Source organism: Chelonia mydas, chromosome 20, assembly GCF_015237465.2.
Source record: "Chelonia mydas isolate rCheMyd1 chromosome 20, rCheMyd1.pri.v2, whole genome shotgun sequence".
NCBI classification, from domain to species: Eukaryota; Metazoa; Chordata; order Testudines; family Cheloniidae; genus Chelonia; species Chelonia mydas.
The window spans coordinates 10,650,944-10,676,619 of record NC_051260.2 but is presented as its reverse complement, the minus strand read 5'-3'; the positions used below and the strand labels follow the sequence as shown (position 1 = coordinate 10,676,619).

Below are 25,676 nucleotides of genomic sequence, written 5' to 3'. Positions count from 1 at the left end.
CAGCCCTCCTTGTCCCACCTGTCCCACCCCCCAGATCTCCTGCAAACATACCCCCGCAGCCCATCTCCCTTATCCCCTGCAAAACCACCCCCCTGTAGACCTCCTCCTCTTCCCAAGGATCTCCCATCTCTCTCTCCTGCAGCCCTTCTCCTCTCCCTGAATGCACCTCACAGTCGTTCCTCTCCTCTCAGGATCCACTGCAACTGCTCACCTACAGCCTCCTGATTAGGGGGGCTACAAATCATACTCTGCACTGCAGCCCCCTGCATGATCTCCAGCAGCCCCCTGCAAACACCACTTAGCTTTTTAGCCCTCCCCACTATTCTTTGCAAACCTCATGGATGTTCTAAGCCCTGCAACCTCCCAACACATCCCCTATCTCTAGAACCCTCACAGTAGGCCTGCTTCTAGCCTTGCAAATCCCTCTGTAGCTCTGCTTGAGATCCTTTGTGAACATCTCCCCCACTCTCATTTTTCATACCAAAACCCTGATGTTCCCAGGATTTCACCTGAAAACCCCATATTGCTCCCAGCCCTGCATATCCTGCAGCTTCTCTTGTGCCTGTGTGACCTCCCAGCCCTGCAAATCCCTGTAGACACCCCTCTTCCTCCCAGTGCTCTCTTTATTTGTAGTTATACCCCCCCATGTTGCATGCCTTCATTTCACATCCAGATCCAGTTTGTTGTTACGTCTTCAGAGCAGTGATCTTGTCTTATGAGCCCAAACTCTGCCACATTCATTCAGGGTTCCTCCTAACCAAGCGCTTCCCCCCTCACTGCAACTCTAGGTTAAATATTGTATGCACCGCTATTGGCCCATCTACATTCTTGGGAATACAGGAGAACCTCAGAGTTACAAACTGACCAGTCAGCAGCACACCTCATTTGGAACTGGAAGTACACAACCAGGCAGCAGCAGAGACAGGAGAAAAAAAAAGGCAAATACAATACAGTGTTAAATGTAAACTAAAAAAGAAGGAAAGGAGCATTTTTCTTCTGTCATAGTAAAGTCTCAAAGCTGTATTAAGTCAATGTTCAGTTGTAAACTATTGAAAGAACAACTATAATGTTTTGTTCTGAGTTACGAACATTTGAGTTATGAACAATCTCCATTCCTAAGGTGTACGTAACTATGAGGTTCTACTGTAGTAGTTTCCAGACATGTTCACAACATTCTTGGTTTTGTAGACACCATGACTCCAAGTGCACTAAAGTGTCCTGGGACATGGTCTTGTACATTGTTACGGTATTTGTGTTTGCACATGTGAAAATTAATCTGGAATAAGATAGAATGTGAAGTTACAGTGGCTCATTATAACTATCTGAAACCCACTAATACTGTAGTGGTGTTAACTGCCTACTTCACTTTGAGTGGTCTCTTGCAACATGTGTTAACTCCTTATCTGTTCCACCCTTGTATTTAGCTATAACACCCTCAGTACCTTTCCCAGACCTGAAGAAGAGCTCTGTGTAAACTTGAAAGATTGTCTTTTTCATCAGCAGAAGTTGATCCAATAAAAGAGATTACCTCACCCATCTTGCCTGTCTAATATCCTGGGATCAATATGGCTACAACAACACTGCAATTTACTGTGGGTTAACTGTTTCTGATTAACTCCATGTCTAGATGCATTTATTCCAGAATAAGCGTACCTTGTTCTGAATTAGTTTAAACATGGAAAAAGGCATGCTTATTCTGGAATAAGTATATCTATGTAGAGAGGTAATCCACTGTAAATTCACACACACGCTACCTTATTCTGGATTAATTTTCATGTATGGATGCAAAGCTAGTAGCAACAGAAGGGGCAGATGGGATTTGGATCTTTGTCTGTTGTATGCCATAGGACAGTGGTTTTAAACTTTTTTTCCTTTGTGGGCCCCTAAATTTTGAATGGAGGTGTGGACCCCTTTGGAAATCTTAGACATAGTCTGCGGACCCCAGGTTGAAAAACACTGTTCTATGGTTATAACAACCTTTTGTGGGTCCCTTAGACATAGCCTGCAGACCCCCGGGGGTCCGTGGACCAGCAGTTGAAAACCACTGCTGTAGCAGTTACCATGCTCGGGCACTCAGATACATGTTACTGCTCTATATGTAGCAAGATAGAACCAAGCTTTAATCCTGTATGTAAAGAAAAAGTATCTGGATGTCTTTGACTGATTTTTACCACTCTTGTAACTGTATAATAAAGCAAAGGTAATCTAATTTCATACTGATTGTCTGAATTCTTATTAACTCTTCCTTTGCCATTGCCTCCAGAATTGGTCTATGTGGCAAAATTGTCCAGGTGTCTAATGAGGGACTCAGAGAGCCTTTTCCCCCTCTAAAGGAAGGCAGGATTTCAGAACTTGATGAACCAGTTACCTGCTTTTGTTAGGCAAATCCTATGCTTGAGGGTTTCCTTTGAGGAGACTGTATTCTGCCCACCTATTTCAGAACAAGAGGCAATGAGAATTTAATGGTGGGAGTGGTATTCCTTACTGAAATACTAGGTTTATTTCTTACCCCCACTGTCTAGTTACCATGATGTTTGGAAACCAAGTTATATACACACGCACAAGTTAAATTAGACCAGGTAATTGGAGCCTATGCTTCAGAACTTACCCTTGTGTAACTTTAATTTCTGTATGCCTAAGTACTTGTATGGCTCTCATCACCCTGGTATCTGAGCACTTCTTTAATACAATAACAGACAGATTTGCTTGTTTTAATATTTGTCCAATGCTATTTTAAAACATATTACTAAATATGTTTGTATCCCTGCACTGTGTGTTAGTTGTATATCCTGAAGCAGAGAGAGCCCTTGTAATTTAAAACGCCTGAGCTACAGATTGATAGTGGTGGTTTTATTTAATAGTCTGCTTGGTATAATGACGAGACTAAACGTGTTACTGTTCCAAATGTTAAGCCACTTGCTTGTTTCTGTTTGATCTGTAACTAGTTTTCATCCTCTTAATATTGGTTTAACCATCTTCTATAAGGCTTCCATGTCAGTAACTTCTCAGCAAGATAGTTGCTACCAGCTTGAGTTTCAGAAATGGCAATTTTTACTTCAGATTTAAACCCAGTTGACGAACAGTCAGAGCAGTGATTTTGGGGAAGGGGCTAGGATCTTTGAACTCAGAAAGGAGGCATTCTTCTCCAATTGATCTCCTAATCCTAATAGCATTTGTTTGTATGTGTTGTAATTACTGTTCCGTAAAATGAGACAGTAGCTCCATAAAGCTTTTGGAGATACATGTTAGCTTCAGAATGTTGGAAGTGGGGCTACTTTTGTGCATCAGAGCTCCAACGATCCTCCTTAGAATAAAGCAGCTACTTTAGAAATGTATAGATAATTCTGATTTTTATGTTTATCCAAAGGGAACTATAATGGATATTGCAACAACATGCACTCATCTCTATAGAGCTGGTGTTGTTACCATGTGCCGCAAATGTTTCTTTACCAGACACACACTTGGATGTTTTTCATTGCTTGTAACTAAGGGCAAAGTTAGCAGTCTTCATGAGTGGAGAAATTACGATAGAAATAAAGTTCTGGCCCTTATCTTGTACCAATCACTCACAAAATCTACATCATTGCAATGTTAAATTTTACATTAAGGGAGTTCTAGTACTGCAAATGCAACCAAGTTTGCCTGACACAATGGAACACCATTTCATTTGTAGTGCAGATGGGACCTTACCAGTGTTCCTTCAAGGCTTTAGTATGATGCGGGGACTCTTAATGTTCTGGTCCAAAATATAAAATTGACCTAACTGGGTCTCCTGGCATGGTTATACTTCTTGGGTAGAAAGATCCTTAATATGAAGCCCTTTCATTGTGTTACTAGATCAAGTTGGGCGAGGAGCGAGCTTGGGAGGAAGGGAATTCTCTCTAAACTGGGACAGTACTGCTGAATGTAACTCCTCCATTAAAAACTTTGGGTTGGAAGAGCAACCATTGCCCCTTTGCTTCCTCCACATGAGCTTTTTGAGCCATTGGATCTGTGGAAGTAGGAATACAATAGTCCTCTTGTGCTCTGGCCCAAGTGTATTTAGGCTCATTGCCTCAGAACGTAGAGGTTGCAGAGGCAACATTTGTTAGTCTCTAAGGTGCCACAAGTACTCCTTTTCTTTTTGCGAATACAGTCTAACCCGGCTGCTACTCTGAAACATTGCGTGGTTTCTCCAGCTGTGCATCCATATTATTGGGGCTTTCTGCATAAATGTCAACCCAGAATCGATAGATGGTGTTTGCAAATGCTGAAAATCATAGAATATCAGGCTTGGAAGAGACCTCAGGAGGTCATCTAGTCCAATCCCCTGCTCAAAGCAGGACCAACCCCAACTAAATCATCCCAGCCAGGGCTTTGTAAAGCCGGGCCTTAAAAACCTCTAAGGATGGAGATTGCACCACCTCCCTAGGTAACCCATTCCAGTGCTTCACCACCCTCCTAGTGAAATAGTGTTTCCTCATATCCACCGTAGACCTCCCCCACTGCCACTTGAGACCATTGCTCCTTGTTCTGTCATCTGCCACCACTGAGAACAGCCAAGCTCCATCCTTTTTGGAACCCCTCTTCAGGTAGTTGAAGGCTGCTATCAAATCCCCCCTCACTCTTCTCTTCTGCAGACTAAATAAGACCAGGTCCCTCAGCATAATTCTCAGTTCCTTAAGCATAATTAAAATGCTTCAACCAAACAGGAGCAAGAAAGGTAGGACCTTGCTACTTTGTCCTATTGGCTTAAAAATGTGGACTCTATTCTTTGCCATTCCATTCACTTAAAAAAAGACATGAACCAGACAGCCAGATCTTTTAAACTGGCGACGCTATTAAAGCAAATCTAAAAGCCAAACTAAGGAGGAGCCAGGTAACTTTTTGTTGTTGTTGTTATAATGCTACCCCTCACCCCGCTCTCCACACTTTTGTTTTCAGAATACCACCAACCTGGCTCTCAATTTTGCCAAAACAAAGTCCTCATAAGTCCTAAAACAATAGAAATGTTTTCATGATTTTTAAACAATAATTATGCTACTGGAAACAAGTGATTGGGATACAAACATTGCATAAGAGTGTTATTTCAATATGCCACACTTAGAAGCTAAAAGGAAAATTGGCCACCCCCACCCCTCCAAAACTGACTTCCTGGATTTTTATTGTTCAACCTGAGAGAAGAGCAAAAAGTAGACTGGATTTTTAGAATCTTTCAGTTTTAACGAATCTAATACTTGATAAAATTCTGATAAAGTGCATTCCATTTAGAAGAATCGCTGAAATAAGAATCAACCGCATATAGTGATCAAAACCAGTGGGACAAAATCATTCCTATAAGAACATAAAATACTCCACTTGTAAGAATCAACTGCTTATAAGAATCAAATCATCCAGTACAGATGTGATTCATATAAAAGGAGTGCACTGTATTTATATCTCCAAAACTTATGCCTTTCAAATGAAATGACATGCAAAATTAGTTCACTGATTGGATGTTTTTTGCTAACTTGATCAGTTCAAATAATTAATCATGGTTACCTATATTTTAAATTGTCCTGTTAAAACACCATTGAGATTAAACTGGCAGATTTATATCCGATGACTGGCGGATAGCTAATGTACTGCTGAATTTTTAAAAAGTTTCTAGGTGATCCTGGCAATTATAGGCCAGTAAGCCAAAGTTCAGTACCAAGCAAATAGGATGAAACTATAGTAAAGAACAGAATTATCAGACACACACACGCCACAATATGTTGGGGAAGAGTCAACATGGCTTTTGTAAAGGAAAATCATGCTTCACCAATCCATTAGAATTATTTGAAGGTGTCAGCAAACATGTGGACCAGGATGATCCAATAGATATAGTGTACTTGGACCTTCAGAAAGCCTTTGACAAGGTGTCTCACCAAAGGCTCTTAAGACAAATAAGCAGTCCTGGGATAAGAGGGAAGGTCCTTTCATGGATCAGTAACTGATTAAAATATAGGGAATAAAAGGTAGGAATAAATAATCAGTTTTCACAGTGGAGAGAGATAAATAGCAGAGAAGCCCAGGGTCCTGAATTGGGACAGGTGCTGTTCAACATATTCATAAATGATCTGGAAAAAGAGGTAAACAGTGAGATGGAAAAGTTTGTGGAGGATACAAAATTACCCAAGATAGTTAAATCCAAACCTGACTGTGAAGAGTTACAAAGGGATCTCTCAGAACTGGGTGACTAGGCTAGAAAATGGTAGATAAAATTCAATGTTGATAAATACAAAGTGATTCACATTGGAAAATATAATCCCAGCTATACATACAGAATAATGGGCTCTAAATTAGCTTTTACCATTCAAGAAAGAGATCTTGGAGTCATTGCGGATGGTTCTCTGAAAACATCCGCTCAGTGTGCAGCAGCAGTCAAAAAAGTGAACAGAATGTTAAGAACCATGAGAAAAGGGATAGATAATAAGACAATAAATATCATAATGCCGCTAAATACATCCGTGGTATACCCACGTCTTGAATTCTGTGTGCAGTTCTGATCGCTCCATCTCAAAAAAGATATATTAGAATTGGAAAAGGGACAGAGGAGGGCAACAAAAATTATCAGGAGTATGGAACAGCTTTCACGTGAGGCGAGATTAAAAAAACCAGGACAGTTCAGCTTAGAAAAGACCCAACTCACACTTCAAAGCGCTGCCGCTGGAGCGTTCCTGCCTCAGTTATTTGAAGTTTCCGGTGTAGCCATGCCCAAAATAGCGTAGACGTGGCCTTAAGCACTGTTGTCTAACCCTACACAAAGTAGGTTTCAGATGACTTGGGATTGGTCTTGTCAGGCTTTAAAGGTGTGTTAGAAAATGTTCACTTGACATGCTCTAACACTCAATTGTGGACAACGCAGAGTTGACTTTTACAGTGCTAAGCTGAAGCCTAGGGTCCCCTCAGCAACCGAGACTTTAACTCAAACAGGTTGACATGTATTAGAGGCACACTACCTTGACTCTTAACACGTATTAGCTAACATCTTCAGATCCTAGTATGTGTGTACAGTGCCTGGCCCAGTGAGGCATTAATCTTGACTGGTGTTTCGAGGTGCTAGCAATACCAATAATAAAGGTATGATCAAGGGATGGCAGAGGTTATCGGGGGCTAAATTTTGACGCTGATGTAAGAAGGTGCAACTCTGTGAACATCAGTGGAGTTGCATCTGCTTATTCTGTAGCTGAATTTGGCTCCATAGCTGTATCTATGGCAACTTAAAATGTTTTTGTTAGTGGAACACGTAGCTGCAGCTACTGTTAAGTCTCTTCAGAATTAACAGTCCATTACTACAACTTGCTGGAACTTGCTTTCTTTCAGCAGTATATACTATGTTTAAATGCAAAACATTTTTACTAATGAGACATTTAATGTTGGTAGCACGATTAAAAGCCCAGGAAATGCAAACATCAACTTTCCATCAGGAACATTAACTTTGTTGCATTGTGCATTCTATACATTTTATACAGGTGAGCAAAATATTAACCTACCACGCTACACCTGAAACAGAAATGCAAAATACATTTGTGCAATGAGTCAAGTTAATGTTGTTAACACTTTAACTCTTGCATTTCCTGACTTAATATTGTGACAGTTGCACATAATGTTGTTGTAGCACAGTTTTACACATTTAATTTCCATTTAAAAAAAAAAAAAAAAAAAAAAACAGAAAGGGAAGATAGGGAGAGGAATAGAATTAACCTGGAGAAGTTTATTGGATCCTTGAATCCAGTAAGGCCCTGATCCTACAATCCCGTACTCCCACAAATTATCCCATAGGCCATGCTGATTATTGTGGTATTTTTCAAAGGAGTTAAATTCAGACATTCTTCAAGGTGTTAATCTGTATCTGCTGCACCATTGAGGGTATGTGGACATAACTTAGGTTGACATAATTCTGTAATGTCGACGTACGGCCACCACACTCATTAAATCGCTTTTGCATGTCCACACTGTGCTCCTTGTGTTGGCAGTGTGCCCCCTCACCAGGAGCACTTACAGTGATTTAACTCTCAGCATTGGGCATTGTGGGATGGCTTCTGAAAGCCAGTAACAGTTGATGTAAGCAAGCAGTGTCTATACTGACACTGTGTTGATCGAACTATGTTGACCTAAGCACTACACCTCTTGCGGAGGTGGAATTAAGTTGGCATAGCGCACAAGTTACATTGGCCGGAGCGATATTTTAGCGTAGACGCTTACAGAGTTAGGTTGACATAATATGCCTTGTGTCAACCTAACTCTGTAGTGTAGTCCAGGGCTAAGGGGGATTTTCAATGGAGTTAAAGTACTCAGTTGAGCTAACTTCACTGAAAATAAAGCTATAGACACTGGCTTTATGGTTAACCATGCACAGCTAATGCCTCTTTAAGCAGGGCTGCCTGCTCTTGTTCACACTAAGGGCAGAATCATATTTAAGATTATGTTAACTTGTTTTCAAATACAGTGCATTTTCTGAGTGTAACCAAGACTTGTAAACAAGGGTTTGCCGGATCAAGGCCCTGTTGCACAGAAATGCGAGTTCATTTATCTCCTAGGGTATCTCTATATTAGGAAAACCAGTTCTTTTCAAAAATTGAATTAGAAAACTCCTAGGCTATGCCTTGGACCTTGTCTAGTTTAGGAGGTGTGATGTTAGTATGTGTTAGCTAATGTGCTATGTAACGCATTTGAAAAGTGCTATTTAGACCAGGGATAGGCAAACTATGGCCCGCGGCCTGGATCTGGCCCGCCAGCCGTTTTAATCCAGCACTTGAGCTCCTGCTGGGGAGTGGGGTTTGGGGCTTGCCCCGCTCCGGTGCTTCAGCCACGGACCAGGGTTGGGGGCCACTGCATGCGGCTCCCGGAAGAAGCAGCATGGTCCCACTCTGGCTCCTACACGTAGGGGCAGCCAGGGGGTTCTGCTCTGCATGCTGCTCCCGCCCCAAGTGCCACCCCCACAGCTCCCATTGGCCGGGAACTGTGGCCAATGGTTGCTGCAGGGGCAGCACCTGCGGACGGGGCAGCACGCACAGCCGCCTGGCCGTGGCTCCGCATAGGAGCTGGAGTGGGGACATGCCGCTGCTTCTGGGAGCTGCTTGAGGTAAGCGCCACCTGGAGCCTGCACCCCTGCGCCTCTCCCTGTGCCCCAACTACCTGCCCCAGCCCTGATCCCTCTCCCACCCTCCAAACCCCTCGATCCCAGCCTGGAGCACCCTCCTGCACCCCAAATCCCTCATCCCCAGCCCCCCCCCCCAGAGCCTGCACCCCCAGCCAGAGCCCACCCCCAGCCCGGAGCCCCCTCCTACACCCTGAACTCCTCATTTCTGGTCCCAACCCAGAGCCTGCACCCCCAACCAGAGCCCTCACCCCCTCCCGCACCCCAACCCCAATTTTGTGAGCATTCATGGCCCACCATACAATTTCTATTCCCAGATGTGGCCCGAGGGCCAAAAACTTTGCCCGTCTCTGGTTTAGACAATGCCTTTAACACATGCTAGACTGGCCAAATTAAAGCATAGACTCCCCCATTTGAGTACCTAACATCACACCTTCAGCTCTTCATTAGGAAAAAGATGTATTTTTAATTTGAATTAACTAACGATGAGGTAAATCCTAGTGAGGAGAAAGCTGTGTTTTCCCATGCATTAGATGGTTGAGTTGAAGACTTGAAGAACTAGGGTTTTCCTGGATCTGCTGGCGTGAGTTAAGAACACATCTCTTTTCAGAGTGAAGACGGACAAGGCCTAGGAATAAGGATGTGTATTTAACATGTTAGCTAACACGTTAAAATTCTAGTATAGATGAGGCATGATGTAGTTTTAGCATGTTAGCTGGTGAAGGCAAGCCCTAAGACTCCCCCTTAGATTCTTATATTTTAAGATCAGAAGGGATCATTATAATCATTTAGTCTGATCTCCTGCATGAGACAGGCAGTAGGACTTCCCCAAATTAAATCTTGCTTCCAGTCCAAGAGCTGTGGTTGAAGTTGAACATAACCTTTAGAAAAACATCTAATTTTGATTTAAAAATTTCCAGTGCTGGAGAATGCACCATGACTTTTGGTAAGTTGTTACCAAAAGTTGTTAATTGCTCTGAGTGTATGTCTACACTACAAAATTAGGTCGATTTTATAGAAGTCAATTTTTAGAAATCAGTCTTATACAGTCCATTGTGTATGTCCCCACTAAGCACATTAAGTCAGCGGAGTGCGTCCTCACTACTGTGGCTAGCATCGACTCACGGAGCGGTGCACTGTGGGAAGCTATCCCACAGTTTCTGCAGTCTCTGCTGCCCATTGGAATTCTGGGTTAAGCTCCCAATGCCTGATGGGGCAAAAACGTTGTTGCGGGTGGTTTTGGGTACATGTCGTCAGTCTCCCTTCCCTCCCTCCATGAAAGCATTTGCAGACAATCCTTTCGCGCCTTTTTTCCTGGGTTACCCGTGTAGATGCCGTAGCACGGTAAGCATGGAGCCCGCTCAGCTCACCGCTGCTTTTGCGAGCATTGTAAACCTCATGCATTATACTGCAGTATGTGCAGAACCTGGCTAAGAGACAGCAGCACGAGGACGATTGTGAGGAGGACATGGACACAGACATTCCTGAAAGCACAGGATGTGGCAATTGGGACATCACGGCAGCAGTGGGGCTCTAATGACAGTTGAGAAGCAAGTGGCGATAGCCCTGAGGAAGCTTGCAACGCCTGACAATCAGGAATCAATTTGGAGTGGGCAAATCTACTGTGGGGACTGTTGTGATTCAAGTAGCCAATGCAATCACTGACGTTCTGCTATCAAGGGTAGTGACTCTGGGAAATGTGCAGGTCATAGTGGATGGCTTTTCTGCAATGGGTTTCCCTAACTGTGGTGGGTCGATAGACGGAACGCATATCCCCATCTTGGCACCGGACCACCTTGCCAACTAGTACATAAAACGCAAGGGGTACTTCTCAATGGTGCTGCAAGCACTGGTGGATCACAAGGGATGTTTCACCCACATCAACGTGGGATGGCCGGGAAAGGTGCATGACACTCGCATCTTTAGGAACTCTGGGCTGTTTGAGCGGCTGCAAGAAGGGACTTACTTTAGATGCATTAGGGACTTACTTCCCAGACCAGAAAATTACTGTTGGGGATGTTGAAATGCCAATAGTTATCCTTGGAGACCCAGCCTACCCCTTGCTCCCATGGCTCATGAAGCCATACACAGGCAGCCTGGACAGCAATAAGGAGCAGTTCAGTTATAGGCTGAGCAAGTGTAGAATGTGCCTTTGGACGTTTAAAAGCTCGCTGGCTCTGGTTGCTGACTAGGTTAGACCTCAGCGCAACCCATATTCCCATTGTTATTACTGCTTGCTGTGTGCTCCATAATATCTGTGAGAGTAAGGGGGAGACATTTATGGCGGGGTGGGAAGTTGAGGCAAATCACCTGGCTGCCAGTTTTGAACAGCCAGACACCAGGGTGATTAGAAGAGCACCAGGTAGGTGCGCTGTGCATCAGAGAGGCTTTGAAAACCAGTTTCATGACTGGCCAGGCTACGGTGTGACGGTTGTGTGTGTTTCTCCTTGATGCAAACCTGCCCCCTTTGTCAATTTTAATCCTCTGTAAGCCAACCACCCTCCCCACTTCGATCACAGCTGGCAAAGAATATAAAGTCACTATGGTTTTGAAACCATGTATTCTTTCTTTATTAATTAAAAAAAAAAAAAAAAAAGGGGGAGATAACTGATAAGGTAGCCCGGGTGGGGTAGGGTGGGGTGGGGGAGGAGGGAAGGACAAGGGTACGTGGCTTATTGTAGCCACGCTACAAATCAAAACTGTTTGAATGACAGCCTTCTGTTGCTTGGGCCATCTTCTGGAGTGGAGTGGCTGAGTGCCCGGAGCCACACCCGCCCCTTTCTTAGGCGTCTGGGTGGGGAAGATATGGAACTTGGAGAGGAGGGCAGGCGGTTGTACAGTGGATGCAGTGGCGGTCTGTGCTCTTGTTGGCTTTCCTGCAGCTGCACCAGATGCCTGAGCATGTCTGTTTGCTCCCCCATTAGCCTCAGCATTGCATCCTGCCTCTTCTCATTGTGCTTACTTAATGCTTTCCTGGACTCTTCCACTGAATGCCTCTATGCATTCAGCTGTGTCCTATCAGTGCTGGAGGACTGCATGAGCTCGGAAAACATGTAATCGCGAGTGCATTTTTTTTGCCTTCTAATCTGCGATAACCTCAGGGATGGAGATGATAGGGGGAGCATAGAAACATTGGCACCTGCAGGGGGATAAAAAGGGAGAGTAAAATTTAAGATGATACATTTCTGAGAACAAAAGGGAGACTCTTTCACAGCGAATCAAGCAATTCACAGCAGACAGCACATGTGCTTTAGGTACAAGGTCGCATTTTGCCTTTTATATTGAGCGCCTGCTTGTATGGTGACACATCACACATGGCTGGGCAACAGAATTCGGTTTCCAGGCAGCCATGGTAAGCCAAAGGGTACGCAGGTTTGGCTTCTCACGGCTTCATAACGTGGGAATGTTTTCAGACTGCAGCGTCCTCCTTTCCCATAGCAAGCAATGCCAGTTGGGTTTGCCATTTAAAAGGAGGGGCTGTGGTTTTCAGGTGGATGTGCAGCACACACCTCCTCCCACCTCTCCGCGTGGCTATTTGGGATGATCCCTTCACCCCTCCCCGCACCGCGTGGCTGTGGGATGATCCCTTTTAGCTAAGTGCAAACAGCCCAGCATGAATGAGGTCCTTTTACTGTTCCCTTACAAAAATTCCCCTATTTCAACTAGGTGACCATGAATGATATCACTCTCCTGAGGCTAACACAGAAAGATAAAGACCGAATGTTGCTTGAATGCGACCAAAACCCAGGACCGTTCACTGCCATGCTTTGTGCTGCAGTGATTCCAGACTACGTGCTACTGGCTTGGCGTGGTAAAGTGTTCTACCGTGGAGGATGAAATAAGGCAGCCCTCCCCAGAAACCTTCTGCAAAGGCTTCATGGAGATGTCCCTGGAGGATTCCTGCTCCATCCCCAGACACGTTAACAGACTTTTCCAGTAGCTGTACTGGCCACAGATGCATCCCAAGTCTTCAGGGCAAATCAGACATTAAACACTATTGCTTTTAAACCCTGTACTGTAGTTACAAATGTGCACTCACCAGAGGTGCCTTCTCCGCCTTCAGGGTTGGGGATCCCGCCTTGGGAGGGTATTGGCTCCAGGGTGATGAAAGGGTCCTGGCTGCCGGGGAGAATGGATTCACGGCTTTCCTGCTGTACATTCTCCTCCACAGAATCCTCCTCCAAGTTGTGTGAGACTCCCCCCTTGCAGGTGTCCATTGACAGTGGTGGGGTAGTGGTAGGGTCACCCCCCAGAATGCCATGCAGCTGATCATAGAAGCAGCATGTATGGGGCTCTGACCGAGAGCAATCGTTTGCCTCCTTTGTCTTTTGGTAGGCTTGCCTGAGCTCTTTGACTTTCACGCAGCACTGCTGTGTGTCCCTGTTGTAGCCTCTGTCCATCATGCCCTGTGCGATTTTTGGTATATATATTAGCATGTCTTTTTTGATCGGAGTTCTGTCTGCACAGATTCTTCTCTCCATACAGCAGTCAGATCCAGTGTCTCCCATTCGCTCCATGCTGGAGCTCGTTTACGATTCTGGGAGGACTGCATGGTCATCTGTGCTGCTGAGCTTGCCGCGCTGACCAAACAGGAAATGAAATTCAAAAGTTTCCGGGGCTTTTCCTGTGTACCTGGCTAGTGCATCAGAGTTGAAAGTGCTGTCCAGACCGGTCACATTGGAGCACTCTGGGATAGCTCCCGGAGGCCAATAACGTCAATTTGCGTCCTCACTACCCCAAATTTGACCCAGCAAGGTCGATTTTAGCACTACTCACCTTGCCGGGGAGGAGTACAGAAGTCGATTTTAAGAGCCCTTTAGGTTGACGGAACGGGGTTGCTTGTGTAGACACATTCATTGTAAAATCAACCTAACGCGGCTAAATTCGACCTAACCCTGTAGTATAGACCAGGGCTGAGTGTTAAAAATGTGTGCCTTATCTCTAGTTGGAATGTACTTAGTTTCAACTTCCAGGCATTTAATTTTGTTATACCTTTGTCTGCTAGATTGAAGAGCACTTTACTGCAAATAGGTACTTATACACTGTGATTAAGTCATGCTTTAACCTTCTTTTTGCTAAACTAAATAGATCGAGCTCATTGAGTCTCTCACTGTAATGCATCTTCTCCAATCCTTTAATCGTTCTTGTGGCTCTTCTCTGAAACCTCTGCAATTTATCAGCATCTTTCTTGAAGTGTGAAAACCAGAACTGGACGCAGGATTCCAATAGCCAAATATAGAAGTAAATAAACCTCCCTACTCTGAGTCAGTCCTCTATTGATGCATCCAAGAATTGCATTAGCGGTTTTAAGCGGTTTTACTGGAAGCTTATGTTCAGCCGATTATCCACTATGACTCCCAAGTCATTTTCATCTTTGCTGCTTCCCAGGGTAGAGTACCCCATCCTGTAAGGATAGCCTGCGTTTCTAGATTTTAGTTCCTAAGCCTGTGTTGTTTTTACCTTACATTTGGCCTTATTGAAACACACATTGATTGACGCGCCCAGCTTACCAAGTAACCCAGATCACTCTGTCAGTGATCTATCCTCTTGGTTATTTACAGCTCCCCCAATCTTTGTGTCATCTGCAACTGTTTATCAGTAATGATGTTTTCTCTTCAGGTCACTGATAGAATATTAAATAACATACGGTCAAGGACTGATCCCTTCAGGACCCTAGTACAATTAATTATATTATCCTCTTTTAATTTTTTTTTAACCGAGTCTTGTATCAGTCATAAGAATGGCCATACTGGCTCAGACCAGTGGTTCATTCAGGCCAGTATCCTGCCTTCCCGCAGTGGCCAATGGCAGATGCTTGCAGTGGTTCTCAAACTGTGGGTCATGACCCCGTTTTAATGAGGTCACCAGGGTTGACGTTACACTTGCTGGGGCCAGGGGCCGAAGCCCAAGCCTGAGGGCTTCAGCCCTGGACAGTGGGGATCAAGTTACAGGCCCCCTGCCTGGGGCTGAAGCTCTTGGGCTTTTGCATCCCAACCCAGGGTGGTGGGGCTTGGGCTTTGGCCCCCCCACCTGGGGCGGCAGGGCTTGGATGGGCTCAGGCTTTGGTCCCCCCTCCTGGGGTTGTGTAGTAATTTTTGTTGTCAGAATAGTTTATTGCTGTCCAATAAAGTTGTAGAACTGCTGTGAAGGAATGAACGGTACAGAACAGTTATCAAATGATCCATTGCCTGTGTTCAGGTCCCAGTTAGAGGCTTAGGGGAAACCAGTTGCATCCCTGACCATCTTGCCTGATAGCCATTGATGGACCTATCCTCCAGAAACTTATCTAATTCTGTGTTGAATCCTTTTATAGTTTTGGCCTTCACAAAATCCCCTGGCAACGAGTTCCACAGGTTGACTGTGCTTTGTGTGAAGAAGTACTTCCTTTTGTTTGTTTTAAATCTGCTGTCTATTTAATTTCATTGCGTGACCCCTGGTTCTTGTGTTATGTGAAAGAGAAAATAACACTTCCCGCACACCATTTGTAATTTTGTAGACCTCTATCATGTCCCTACTAAATTGCCTCTTTTTCTAAGATGAATAGTCCCAGTCTTTTTAATCTCTCCGCATATGGAAGTTGTTCCGTAATCATTTTTGTTGTCCTCTGTATCTTTTCCATTTTCAATGTTTTTTTTTTAAATGGGATGACCAGAACTGCACGCAGTATTCAAGGTGTGGGTGTACCATGGATTTATATCGTGGCATTGTGATATTTACTGTCTTCTTATCTCTTTCCTAATGGTTCCTAACATTGTTAGTTTTTTTGACTGCCACTGCACATTGAGCTGACGTTTTCAGAGAACTATCCACCATTACTCCAAGATTCTCATAGACTCATGGACTTTAAGGTCAGGAGGGACCATCAGAATCCTCTAGTTTGGCCTCCTGCACACTGCAGGCCACAGAACCTCATGAACCCACTCATGTAATAGACCCCTACTAGCTAATTTAGAATTCATCATTTTGTACCTATAGTTGGGATTATGTTTTCCGATGTGCATTACTTTGCATTTATCATCATTGAATTTCATCTGCCATTTTGTTGCTCAGTCACCAGTTTTGTGAGATCCTTTTGTAACTCTACACAATCAGTTTTGGATTTAACTATCTTGGGTAATTTTGTATCCTCTGCAAAGTTTGCCACCTCACTGTTTACCCCTTTTTCCAGATCATTTATGAATATGTTGAACAGCACTGGTCCCAGTACAGATCCTTGGGGGACACTGCTATTTACCTCTCTACATTCTGAAAACTGACCATTTATTCCTACCCTTTGTTTCCTGTCTTTTCATCAGTTATGATCCAAGAGAGCACTTTCCCTCTTATCCCATGACTGCTTACTTGGCTTAAGAGCCTTTGATAAGAGACCTTGTCAAAGGCTTTCTAAAATTCCAGGTACACTATATCCACTGGATTACCCTTGTTCACATGTTTGTTGACCCCCCTCAAAGAATTCTATTAGACTGGCGAGTCATGATTTCCCTTTACAAAAGCTAGATTGACTGTCCCCCAACAAATTGTGTTCATCTGTGTCTGAATTCTGTTCTGTACTATAGTTTCAACTAATTTGCTTGGCACTGAATTAAGGATTACTGGCCTGTAGTTGCCAAGATCGTCTCTGGAGCCTTTTAAAAATTGGTGTCACATTAGCTATCCTCCAGTCTTTTGGTATAGAAGCTGATTTAAATGTTAAATAGGTTACGTACCACAATTAGTAGTTCTGCAGTTTCATATTTTATTTTCATTAGAACTCTTGTGTGAATACTATCTGGTCCTAGTGACTTATTACTGTTTAATTTATCAGTCTGCGCCAGAACCTCCTTTATTGACATCTCAATATATGACAAGTCCTCAAATTGATAATCTAAATGAATGGGTCAGTCATTCCATTATTTTGCCCCGGATGGATGTCAGGCTGACAGGCCTATAATTACTATATCGTCGTGTTTTACCCTTCTTAAATATTGGCACAACATTGGCTTTCTTCCAGTCTGATGGAATTGCTCCAGTGCTCCAAGACTTATTTAAAAAATCGACATTAAACAGTCCAGCAAGCTCCTCGGCCAGTTCTTGTAAAACTCTTGGATGTAAGTTAGCTGGGCATACTGATATAAAAAATATTAACTTTAGTAGCTGCTGATTAATATCCTCCTTAGTTACTGTTGGAACAGAAAGTATTTCATCATCATGATATGTATATATCACCTGGCTTGTTCCCAAATACAGATCAGAATTATTTTTATAGTACACTTCTGCATTATTTATTGACAACTTGATGTTTATTTTGACTAGCAAACATGAATTAAAACTACGACTTGCCATATTTACAGTAGGGTTTCTTAATACATTTTTAAAAATAAACCTCTTTTCTAGTGCAGGCATGGCTTACGATGCAGGCTAACAGGTCTGAATTAGCCTACCACGTTTTAGGTTAGGGGAGAGGCTAGGCTAAAGCACAGCTAACATGGCTTCAAACATACTGTATCTTAATGGAGCTTTTCAGTTGTGTTACCTTTAACTCGATTAAAAAACACACCTTTTTTTGCCGTCAAGAACAGGACTTTAGGCTATTTTCTAGGTTATGATAGGACTAGCTAACATGATTGTGAAGATTTAAGCTGTGTCTGCACTGGATGCTAAATGGTGTTTGAAATCATGTTAGATAAGGCAGGTTACCTCAGTCGATTTTAAAAAGCACCTTGTTTCTTAATTTAGGAATTGGTCTGCACATAGTTTAGAAAGTGATATAAAGTAGCCCCCTAGGGTGGAAACTGTTATACAGGTATAAACTTGTTTACATACAGCAGTGTCCACACTAGGGGGTTGTACCGTTTTACTATATTGGTTTCAAAACTAAGGCCTGGTCCACACTAGTTGTGCTTTCCTAGTGCAGGTATACCAGTAGACTATACCATCAAAGTGCCCCTAGGGGCAGCTTATACTGGCGAAACCTGGCAAAAGCACAGTTATCTAGGTCGTCGTTCCCCCGCCCCCAGTGAAATAAGCTGCTTTTGCTGGCATATTGTGCATACTCTAAGGGCTTTTGCTTGCATAGCTATATCTGTCTGGGATCACACTCTGAACAACGTAGCTGTTGACAAAAGTCTAGTGTAGAGTTGGTCTAGGTGTAAGACAGGGCCGAAGGATACCTATGGACTTCACAACATTTGCTTCTGAGCATTCTTAGTAAAATAATTTCCAACAACTTTTGTTAAATCAAAAATATTTTTCAAACCAAGTAGAAGCTCTCGTTCTCAGCAAGAACCACATCTGTTCCAAGTTTCAAATTGAGCCTATTTTTGCTGTAGCTTTTATGTATTATTTTAAGGTGGTATTACAATGGGAAAAGTGATTTTTGTCTCTACCATGTCTCATACTGCTGAAGGGACTCTGGCCACTTTTTAGCAAATTTCCTCTGGGCAGAGACCAAGCACAGAAGACTTCAGTGAATATTTTTATGAAGTTGTAAGTATGGGAAAAACAGGGTTTATAGTGGAAAATGTTTTGGAGCATTGATAATTATAGTGTCTGCTAGTCCCAGTTAGAATAACTGCAATCTCTGCTCTGGCTTCCCTTCAAAAACATTTCCATCATTCTGTGCTGGTACAGCTCCACATGTGGAAGCAATAGCGAGAATGCTATTGTAAAAAGATGCTGTCAGCTGTTGCATTTTAACCAACATGTTGTCTAGTCTTGTTCATTGTAGTAGCTAAAATGCAGGTGGCTGCTTTGCACTAGTGGTCCTACTGTTGCTTCTGCCATGGGGAGCTGACCTGGTGTTTGAGCAATGGCAGGAAGATATTTTGGTGGGAGAAGGACAGTGGCCCTGGGGCCTGAGGGTATGTCTACACTTACATTGTATAGCGCTCTAACTTGCTGGCTCAGGGGTGTGAAAAATCATTCCCCCCCCCCCCCCCCCCCCCCCCCCCCCCCGCACGCAACCACACTCGCACTTCAAAGCGCTGCCGCAGGAGCGTTCCCACTGCAGCGCTTTGAAGTTTCTAGTGTAGACATACCCTAAGGTACATACAATTAGTGTACCAGTTTTAACTATTTTGGCTAGGAGTATGGTTTTCCTTCTGAAATAGTTAGATCAGTACAGGTCCTAGTGTAGACCCACTTGTGTTTGTGTAAAGGTGCCGCATGCTGCCAAAGGAGAATATCCATACCAGTATAACTGCATCTACATTAGGGGGGCTGTAACAATTCAACTGCAGCGGTACAATTCATATGTGTAGACAAGGCCTGGTAATTTTAGTCATAAGCAGTGAAACAGCACTATAAAAAGTATGAATTCGCCTTATTTATCTCAATTTAGTGGAAATGGCAAGGTCTGGTTGTTCTCATTTGGAAGTTAGTGCTCATAGAAGAGTCACACATCTTGATTCACTAAAATGGGGCTGTAATTCATTTAATGTAAACGTCACTGTGAACTTGTAAAACTCTGAAATGCATGTTTAACACAAAATGTTAAGGTTTTAGATGCAGGTGGGGCTGGGTGGCTGCTGTCATAGTGATGGTGTGTTCTTGCACTACTCTTGCCATGGGAAGAAGGCTCTATCTGTGGGTTACTGTTCAAGGCCACATCTACACTGGGAAAAAAGCATTTTTTAACATGTTAAATACATCTGTTTTCCTAGGGCAGATAAGGATTTAGGGCTGGATTGTATTAGGTGCTTGAACTTCATTAGGATTCAGTATCTTGCAAGATGTCTACTGTGTTTTAATGTTTAACCTGGCTTTGTTTCTTTGTTCAGCATATCTTACCTGTGTTGGTGAGAACACTTTAGAACATTAGCATGGAAAGAATTTTCAAAATTGCAAAAAAGATAGCTAAAATCCTAGTGGAGACAAGGAACTGTAGTTTTTATCTTGATATTAAAAGTACATCTTTTTGCAGTGAAGACTTAGGATCTTCCACTGATGTTCATTGATGCAGATTTGCCGTTTCATTTAGTTTAGACAATTAAAATAGATGAATTGGTTTTATTTTCTGGTTCTCCTGCCCTAGCCCAATGCTGTTGGTTTTTGGGTTGCACACACTGCAAGAGAATGTTTATATGTTAAATATTTCTATTAATGGGTTTTGTAAAATGTTTTTTATTCAGAACCTGTATTGGACCTAAAGTACCCCTGCAAGAGGGAAATAACCATATTTGTAGGCTGATTCAGGGTTGGTGATTAACTGTGGTATACAATATAGGAAGAACAAAATGTATTACATTTCTCTAAATCAGTGGTTCTCAACCAGGGGTACATGTACCCCCCTGGAAGACCTCTGCATACCCCCAACGGTACATCTACGCATCTAGATATTAGCCTAGTTTTACAATAGGCTATATAAAAAGCACTAGTGAAGTCAGTACAAACTAAAATTTCATAGGTAATGATTTGTTTATATTGCTCTATATACTATACACTGAAATGTAAGTACAATATTTATATTCCAATTGATTTATTTTATAATTCTATGATAAAATGAAAAAGTAAGAAATTTTCAATACTAGTCTGCTGTGACACCTGTTGTATTGTTATGTCTGATTTTTTAAGTGAGGTGAAACTTGAGGATCACAAGACAAATCAGACTCTTGAAAGGGGTACAGTAGTCTGAAAAGATTGAGAGCTACTGCTCTAAATGAACTATCTCTTATAGCCTTGTAGATCTGAAATGGGAACTTCCGATTTCTGTAAAAGTAGCCTTTTCTTGTATGAAACTGGCTTCTTTTGGTGTCATTTAAATAACAATATATCTGTAGCACTGAGCATACTTTTATGATATTGTAACACAATAACTCACACTTAAACATCAAAAGAGATACTTCAGAGGGCCCGCAAGGTTCAATAACTCTGTGGTTTGTTTCGCCTATCATCGGCCATTATATTTTTTACAAGCTCTTAAATTGCTACAGAGAGAAATTGCTTTGGATTGTAATGGATGGTTAAGAAGCTGCCAAGGATACCTTGTTGTATGGGGTGGAAACAGTTTAATACTATTTTGGTTTTATTTATCTAAGTTCTAGGCAATATAGCTTAAGTATAATTTGTATTACAAATACACTGAAGTGATAGCAGGACACAAAATTATACTGTGCATTAAAGGGACATTGTCAAGGGATTCATAAACATTTGGAAGCCTCTCCTTAGAGGAGATTAAATTTTAGTCATAGTTGTTTGAGCTTTCTCTAGTCCTTGCTGTGAATCCCACACTAATAAACATCCATGATTTGATAGATGAACCGGCTGCTCAGGTTGCAGAGCTCTGCATTTGTGAATTATCCCTGTATACTATCACTGCAAGCAAGCTCCTTTTTAATAATAACAATCATAATCTTAAAAATAAGAAGAAACTCTTGAGTGACTTGATCCAACTCCCATTAAAGTTAGTGTAATATGTTTCATTAACTTCATAGGGAATTGGATTCATTTCTAAATTAACGTCTGGCGATTTCATGTGACTTTTCATCTTAAAAAAAAAAAAAAAAAAAAAAAAGTCCATGTTAGAGTGATGGAAAACTTGGGAATTAAAAATTCTTGACATCTGTGTAAGGGCGTGGGTGGGTAAATGTGCACAAATACAGTTAGCTTCTATGCTGGCAAATCCAGAAATTCAGAATTAACATTCTGAGAGAAATTGAGTAAAATTTTAAAGAAACATTAGGGGTAGTCTCATTCTGCAGAGGCTAGCAACAGGTCTGAGAGCATCATGAATCTAGACAAAGATTTAGGGTTGTTGGATTTTGATTATTCTTCTGGCTTGTAGATCTGATGAAGATGTGTTAACTTTCTTAGGAGGATGTTAACTAGTGTCTACTAAAGTTAGACATTTTTAAATCAGCATGTCCAGATAACTTGCATCCAAGAGTTTTAAAAGAGCTTTCTGTAGAGCTCACTGGACCATTAATTTTGATTTTCAATAAGTCTTGGAACATCGGGGAATTTCCAGAAGATTGCAAGAAAGCTAGTGTTATGCCAATAATTAAAAAGGATAAACAGGATGATGCAGGTAATTATAGGCCTGTCCCTCTGACATCGATCCTGAGCAAGATAATGGAGTGGCTAATACACCACTCGATTAATAAAGAATTAAGGGAAGGTAATATAAATAATGCTAATCAACATGTGTTAATTGAAAATAGATCTTATCAAACTAACTGGATAGCTTTTTTTGCTAAGATTACTGGTTTGACTGGTAGAAGTAACAGTATTGCTGTAATATACTTAGACTTGGACATTTTTATTAAAAAAAAAAAAAAAAACACCTAGGAAGATATAAAATGAACATGGCACACATTAAGTGGGTCTAAAGCTGGCTAACCGATAGGTCTCAAAATGTAACTGTAAAGGGCAAATTGTCATTGAACTGGAAGGTGTGACGCTCCCCAAGGCTGTGAGGTACCTCGTTACCACCTGCTCATAGTGTGAGGAAGCCTGCTGTCTGTGCCTGCTAGGAGTCAGCTCCCCAACCCCACTGGCCACGGACAACACAAGCACTCCCCAGGCAGGCCTTGCTGTCTCGCTCTAGATTAGCTATAAGTATGCTCCAACTTTCGAGCCTTCCACGCATCCCCCTGGAGCGACCAGCCCTTAGTCTATTGGACATTGACAGAATTCACAGACCTGCTGCTCCTAAAGGAGCAACATGCACCAGCTTACAAATTTCACCTCAGGATCATCTCTCCGTTTAACACACAGCTCTTACATGTCTATAGTGAAAACAAGTAAAAGTGTATTTAACGAAGAGTAGAGATTGAAATGATAGCAAGTAGAAATATTGGATACAAATGGTTACATGTAAAATAAAAACATAACAGGCATTCTAGAACCCAGACTTACTTAACTAGTTACCGTTGTTACCCTGAAAACAGATTTCTAGCTAACCTATTACTCCCACCTGGGTTTACCAAGGGTTCCCTCAAGAGAGGTGAATTTAAATATCTCTTTAAAGGTTTTCCCTTAAAACCACCCACCTGTGCTTCTCAATCTGTTTTCCTCAGGTATGGGTGGCTAAGGAATTTCCCAGAGGACATGGATACAGCCTTCTGATAAATAAACGATTAACCTAAAACAGTATTTTTACTAAAACAAGGAACCTTTTTATTGGTGCAAATAATAATCCCTAATACAATAATAATCTAAAATACAAATCCCTTGCAAGTTAGAGAGCACCCCAAACCGTAATAACATACAGTTTGAGATCATTCTAAGTGGCTGCGCCCTGCTTCAGATGGCCAGTCTTCCGCAGGACACTGACAGCAGCTCTTAAATGTTTCTTAAATCTTACATATATACATTCCTTTTGCAGCTTACACACATTCATACACCTTTATTAACCGAAGCACACCCATATATACACTAACAGTATACTGCACTATGTGCGATTATAGTTGACAAGCTTACTCTGTCTCCTAACTTCGCTGTCTTCTCCTCAGGTCTCTCTTTCCTTCCTCTATTCAAGGGACACCATCATAGGGCCTAATTACATCAGCCACAATATCAGAGGCTCGTTCACGTTCACATCTACCAATGTGATCTATGCCATCATGTGCCAGCAATGCCCCTCTGCCATGTACATTGGTCAAACTGGGCAGTCTCTACGTAAAAGAATAAATGGACACAAATCAGACGTCAAGAATTATAACATTCAAAAACCAGTTGGAAAACACTTCAGTCTCTCTGGTCACTCGATTAGAGACCCAAAAGTGGCAATACTTCAACAGAAAAACTTCAAAAACAGACTCCAACGAGAGACTGCTGAATTAGAATTAATTTGCAAACTGGATACAATTAACTTAGGCTTGAATAGAGACTGGGAGTGGATGGGTCATTACACAAAGTAAAACTATTTCCCCATGTTTATCCCCCTCCCCACCCCCCACTGTTCCTCAGAGGTTCTTGTCAACTGCTGGAAATGGCCCACCTTGATTATCACTGCAAACGGTTTCCTCCCCCCCCCCCCCACACCCCCCGCCGCACGCCCCTCCCCCCCGCTCTCCTGCTGGTAATAGTTCACCTCACCTGATCACTCTGGTTACAGTGTGTGTGGTAACACCCATTGTTTCATGTTCTCTATGTATATAAATCTCCCCGCTGTATTTTCCACTGAGTGCATCCGATGAAGTGAGCTCTGGCTCACGGAAGCTTATGCTCAAATAAATTTATTAGTCTCTAAGGTGCCACAAGTAGTCCTTTTCTTTTTGCGAATACAGACCAACATGGCTGCTACTCTGAAACCTTTCCTTCCTCTGTGTCCCCCGTCTGTGTCTCTGCGTTCCAGTGGCAGGGCAGGACTCCTCTGCTACTATCCTGCTGCTGCTGCTTCTTTACTGGCAGCTCCTAATCCTACAGCTGCCCACTGCCACACTGACTTTTATACTGTCCTGTCAGAACTTTCTAGATACTTCTGCTAATATCTTCCTGTCAGATCTTTCTTGCACAACTGCCCACATTCTAAACTGCCAGGTCTGTTCTTAGCTTGCAACTGTTGATTACCTCAGGGTTAGGACCTTTCCCCTACTTTGGTTTTCCTGCCAATTCTATTTTTAGTGCTGTGTGACCTGCAGCTTCTAATGGCGGAGTGACTCTTGCTTATTTAAAATGGAAGCCAGGGGTACAAAATGGAGTCTGGGAAATTTCTCTGGTATCAGTCCCTTCCTTAATGGTTTCAAGATATTTATATATCTAGCCATCACCTACTAGTGAATTCGATGGGTGTTTGGCTTTGTCCAAAGTTGGCTCAAGTCTCTCTTTTTGAGACTGAGTATATGTTTCTTTTTATTGGCACAATACCTTACTTCCCCAATTCAGCCTCACTAGAAGGATGTAATCATTTCAGCTCTCTCCAACTGTTTAAGCTTTCTTTTAATTCAATGTATTAAAATAAGCATCTCAGTCACCACCAGTATCTGAAGCATTAAGATCACTATAATAGATGCAAAATTGCTTGCATTCCTGTTTGTTTTATTTTAATTTCATTTTATTTGTAAAGTGACATATAATGATCATAACTCTGTGTATATTGGCTTTGACTCTTATAACAAGTTCTTGCAAATATAATATTACACACACACAATTGTTTAAACAAAACTAGGGTAAAACTGTTTCATGACATATTTATGAGTTATATTTAGAAAAACAAATGGTTGGCTGTAAATTGCTCACATTAAATTTTAATACATGTTTTACAAGTTAATTTTAAATTTCTTTTAATAAACCCATTACAATTTCCAATCTTTTTTGAACTATTTGTAATTTAACATACATTTTCTTGGTTCAACAACACACTAATATAATAAATAATGTACAAACAATTTGTACAAAATGGAGTCTGGGGAATTTCTCTGGTATCACTGTCATGTCTTGTAATATTGTTCAACAGTGTTTTTCAGCCAGGTGGGCCCTGATCCTTTTTTCATGAAACAAGCCACACTCTCAACTTGTTCTCTCTAGTGAAGGATCTTGTGATGTCTCTTTGCATTCTCCTGTTGTACCAGACTAGTTCTTTAATGTTTGACGTCAACAGGACACCTTTCTGCTGTGTGTTCCCTCCTGTAGATTTTTGTGATCTCTTGTCAAC

General features: G+C 42.2%; 1 protein-coding gene across 3 annotated transcripts in view; it reads left to right on the top strand.

Moving 5' to 3' along the window:
• CBX5 (chromobox 5) overlaps positions 1 to 25,676 on the top strand; it is a 60,656-nt gene that overhangs the window by 1,642 nt on the left and 33,338 nt on the right. The window lies entirely within an intron of this gene.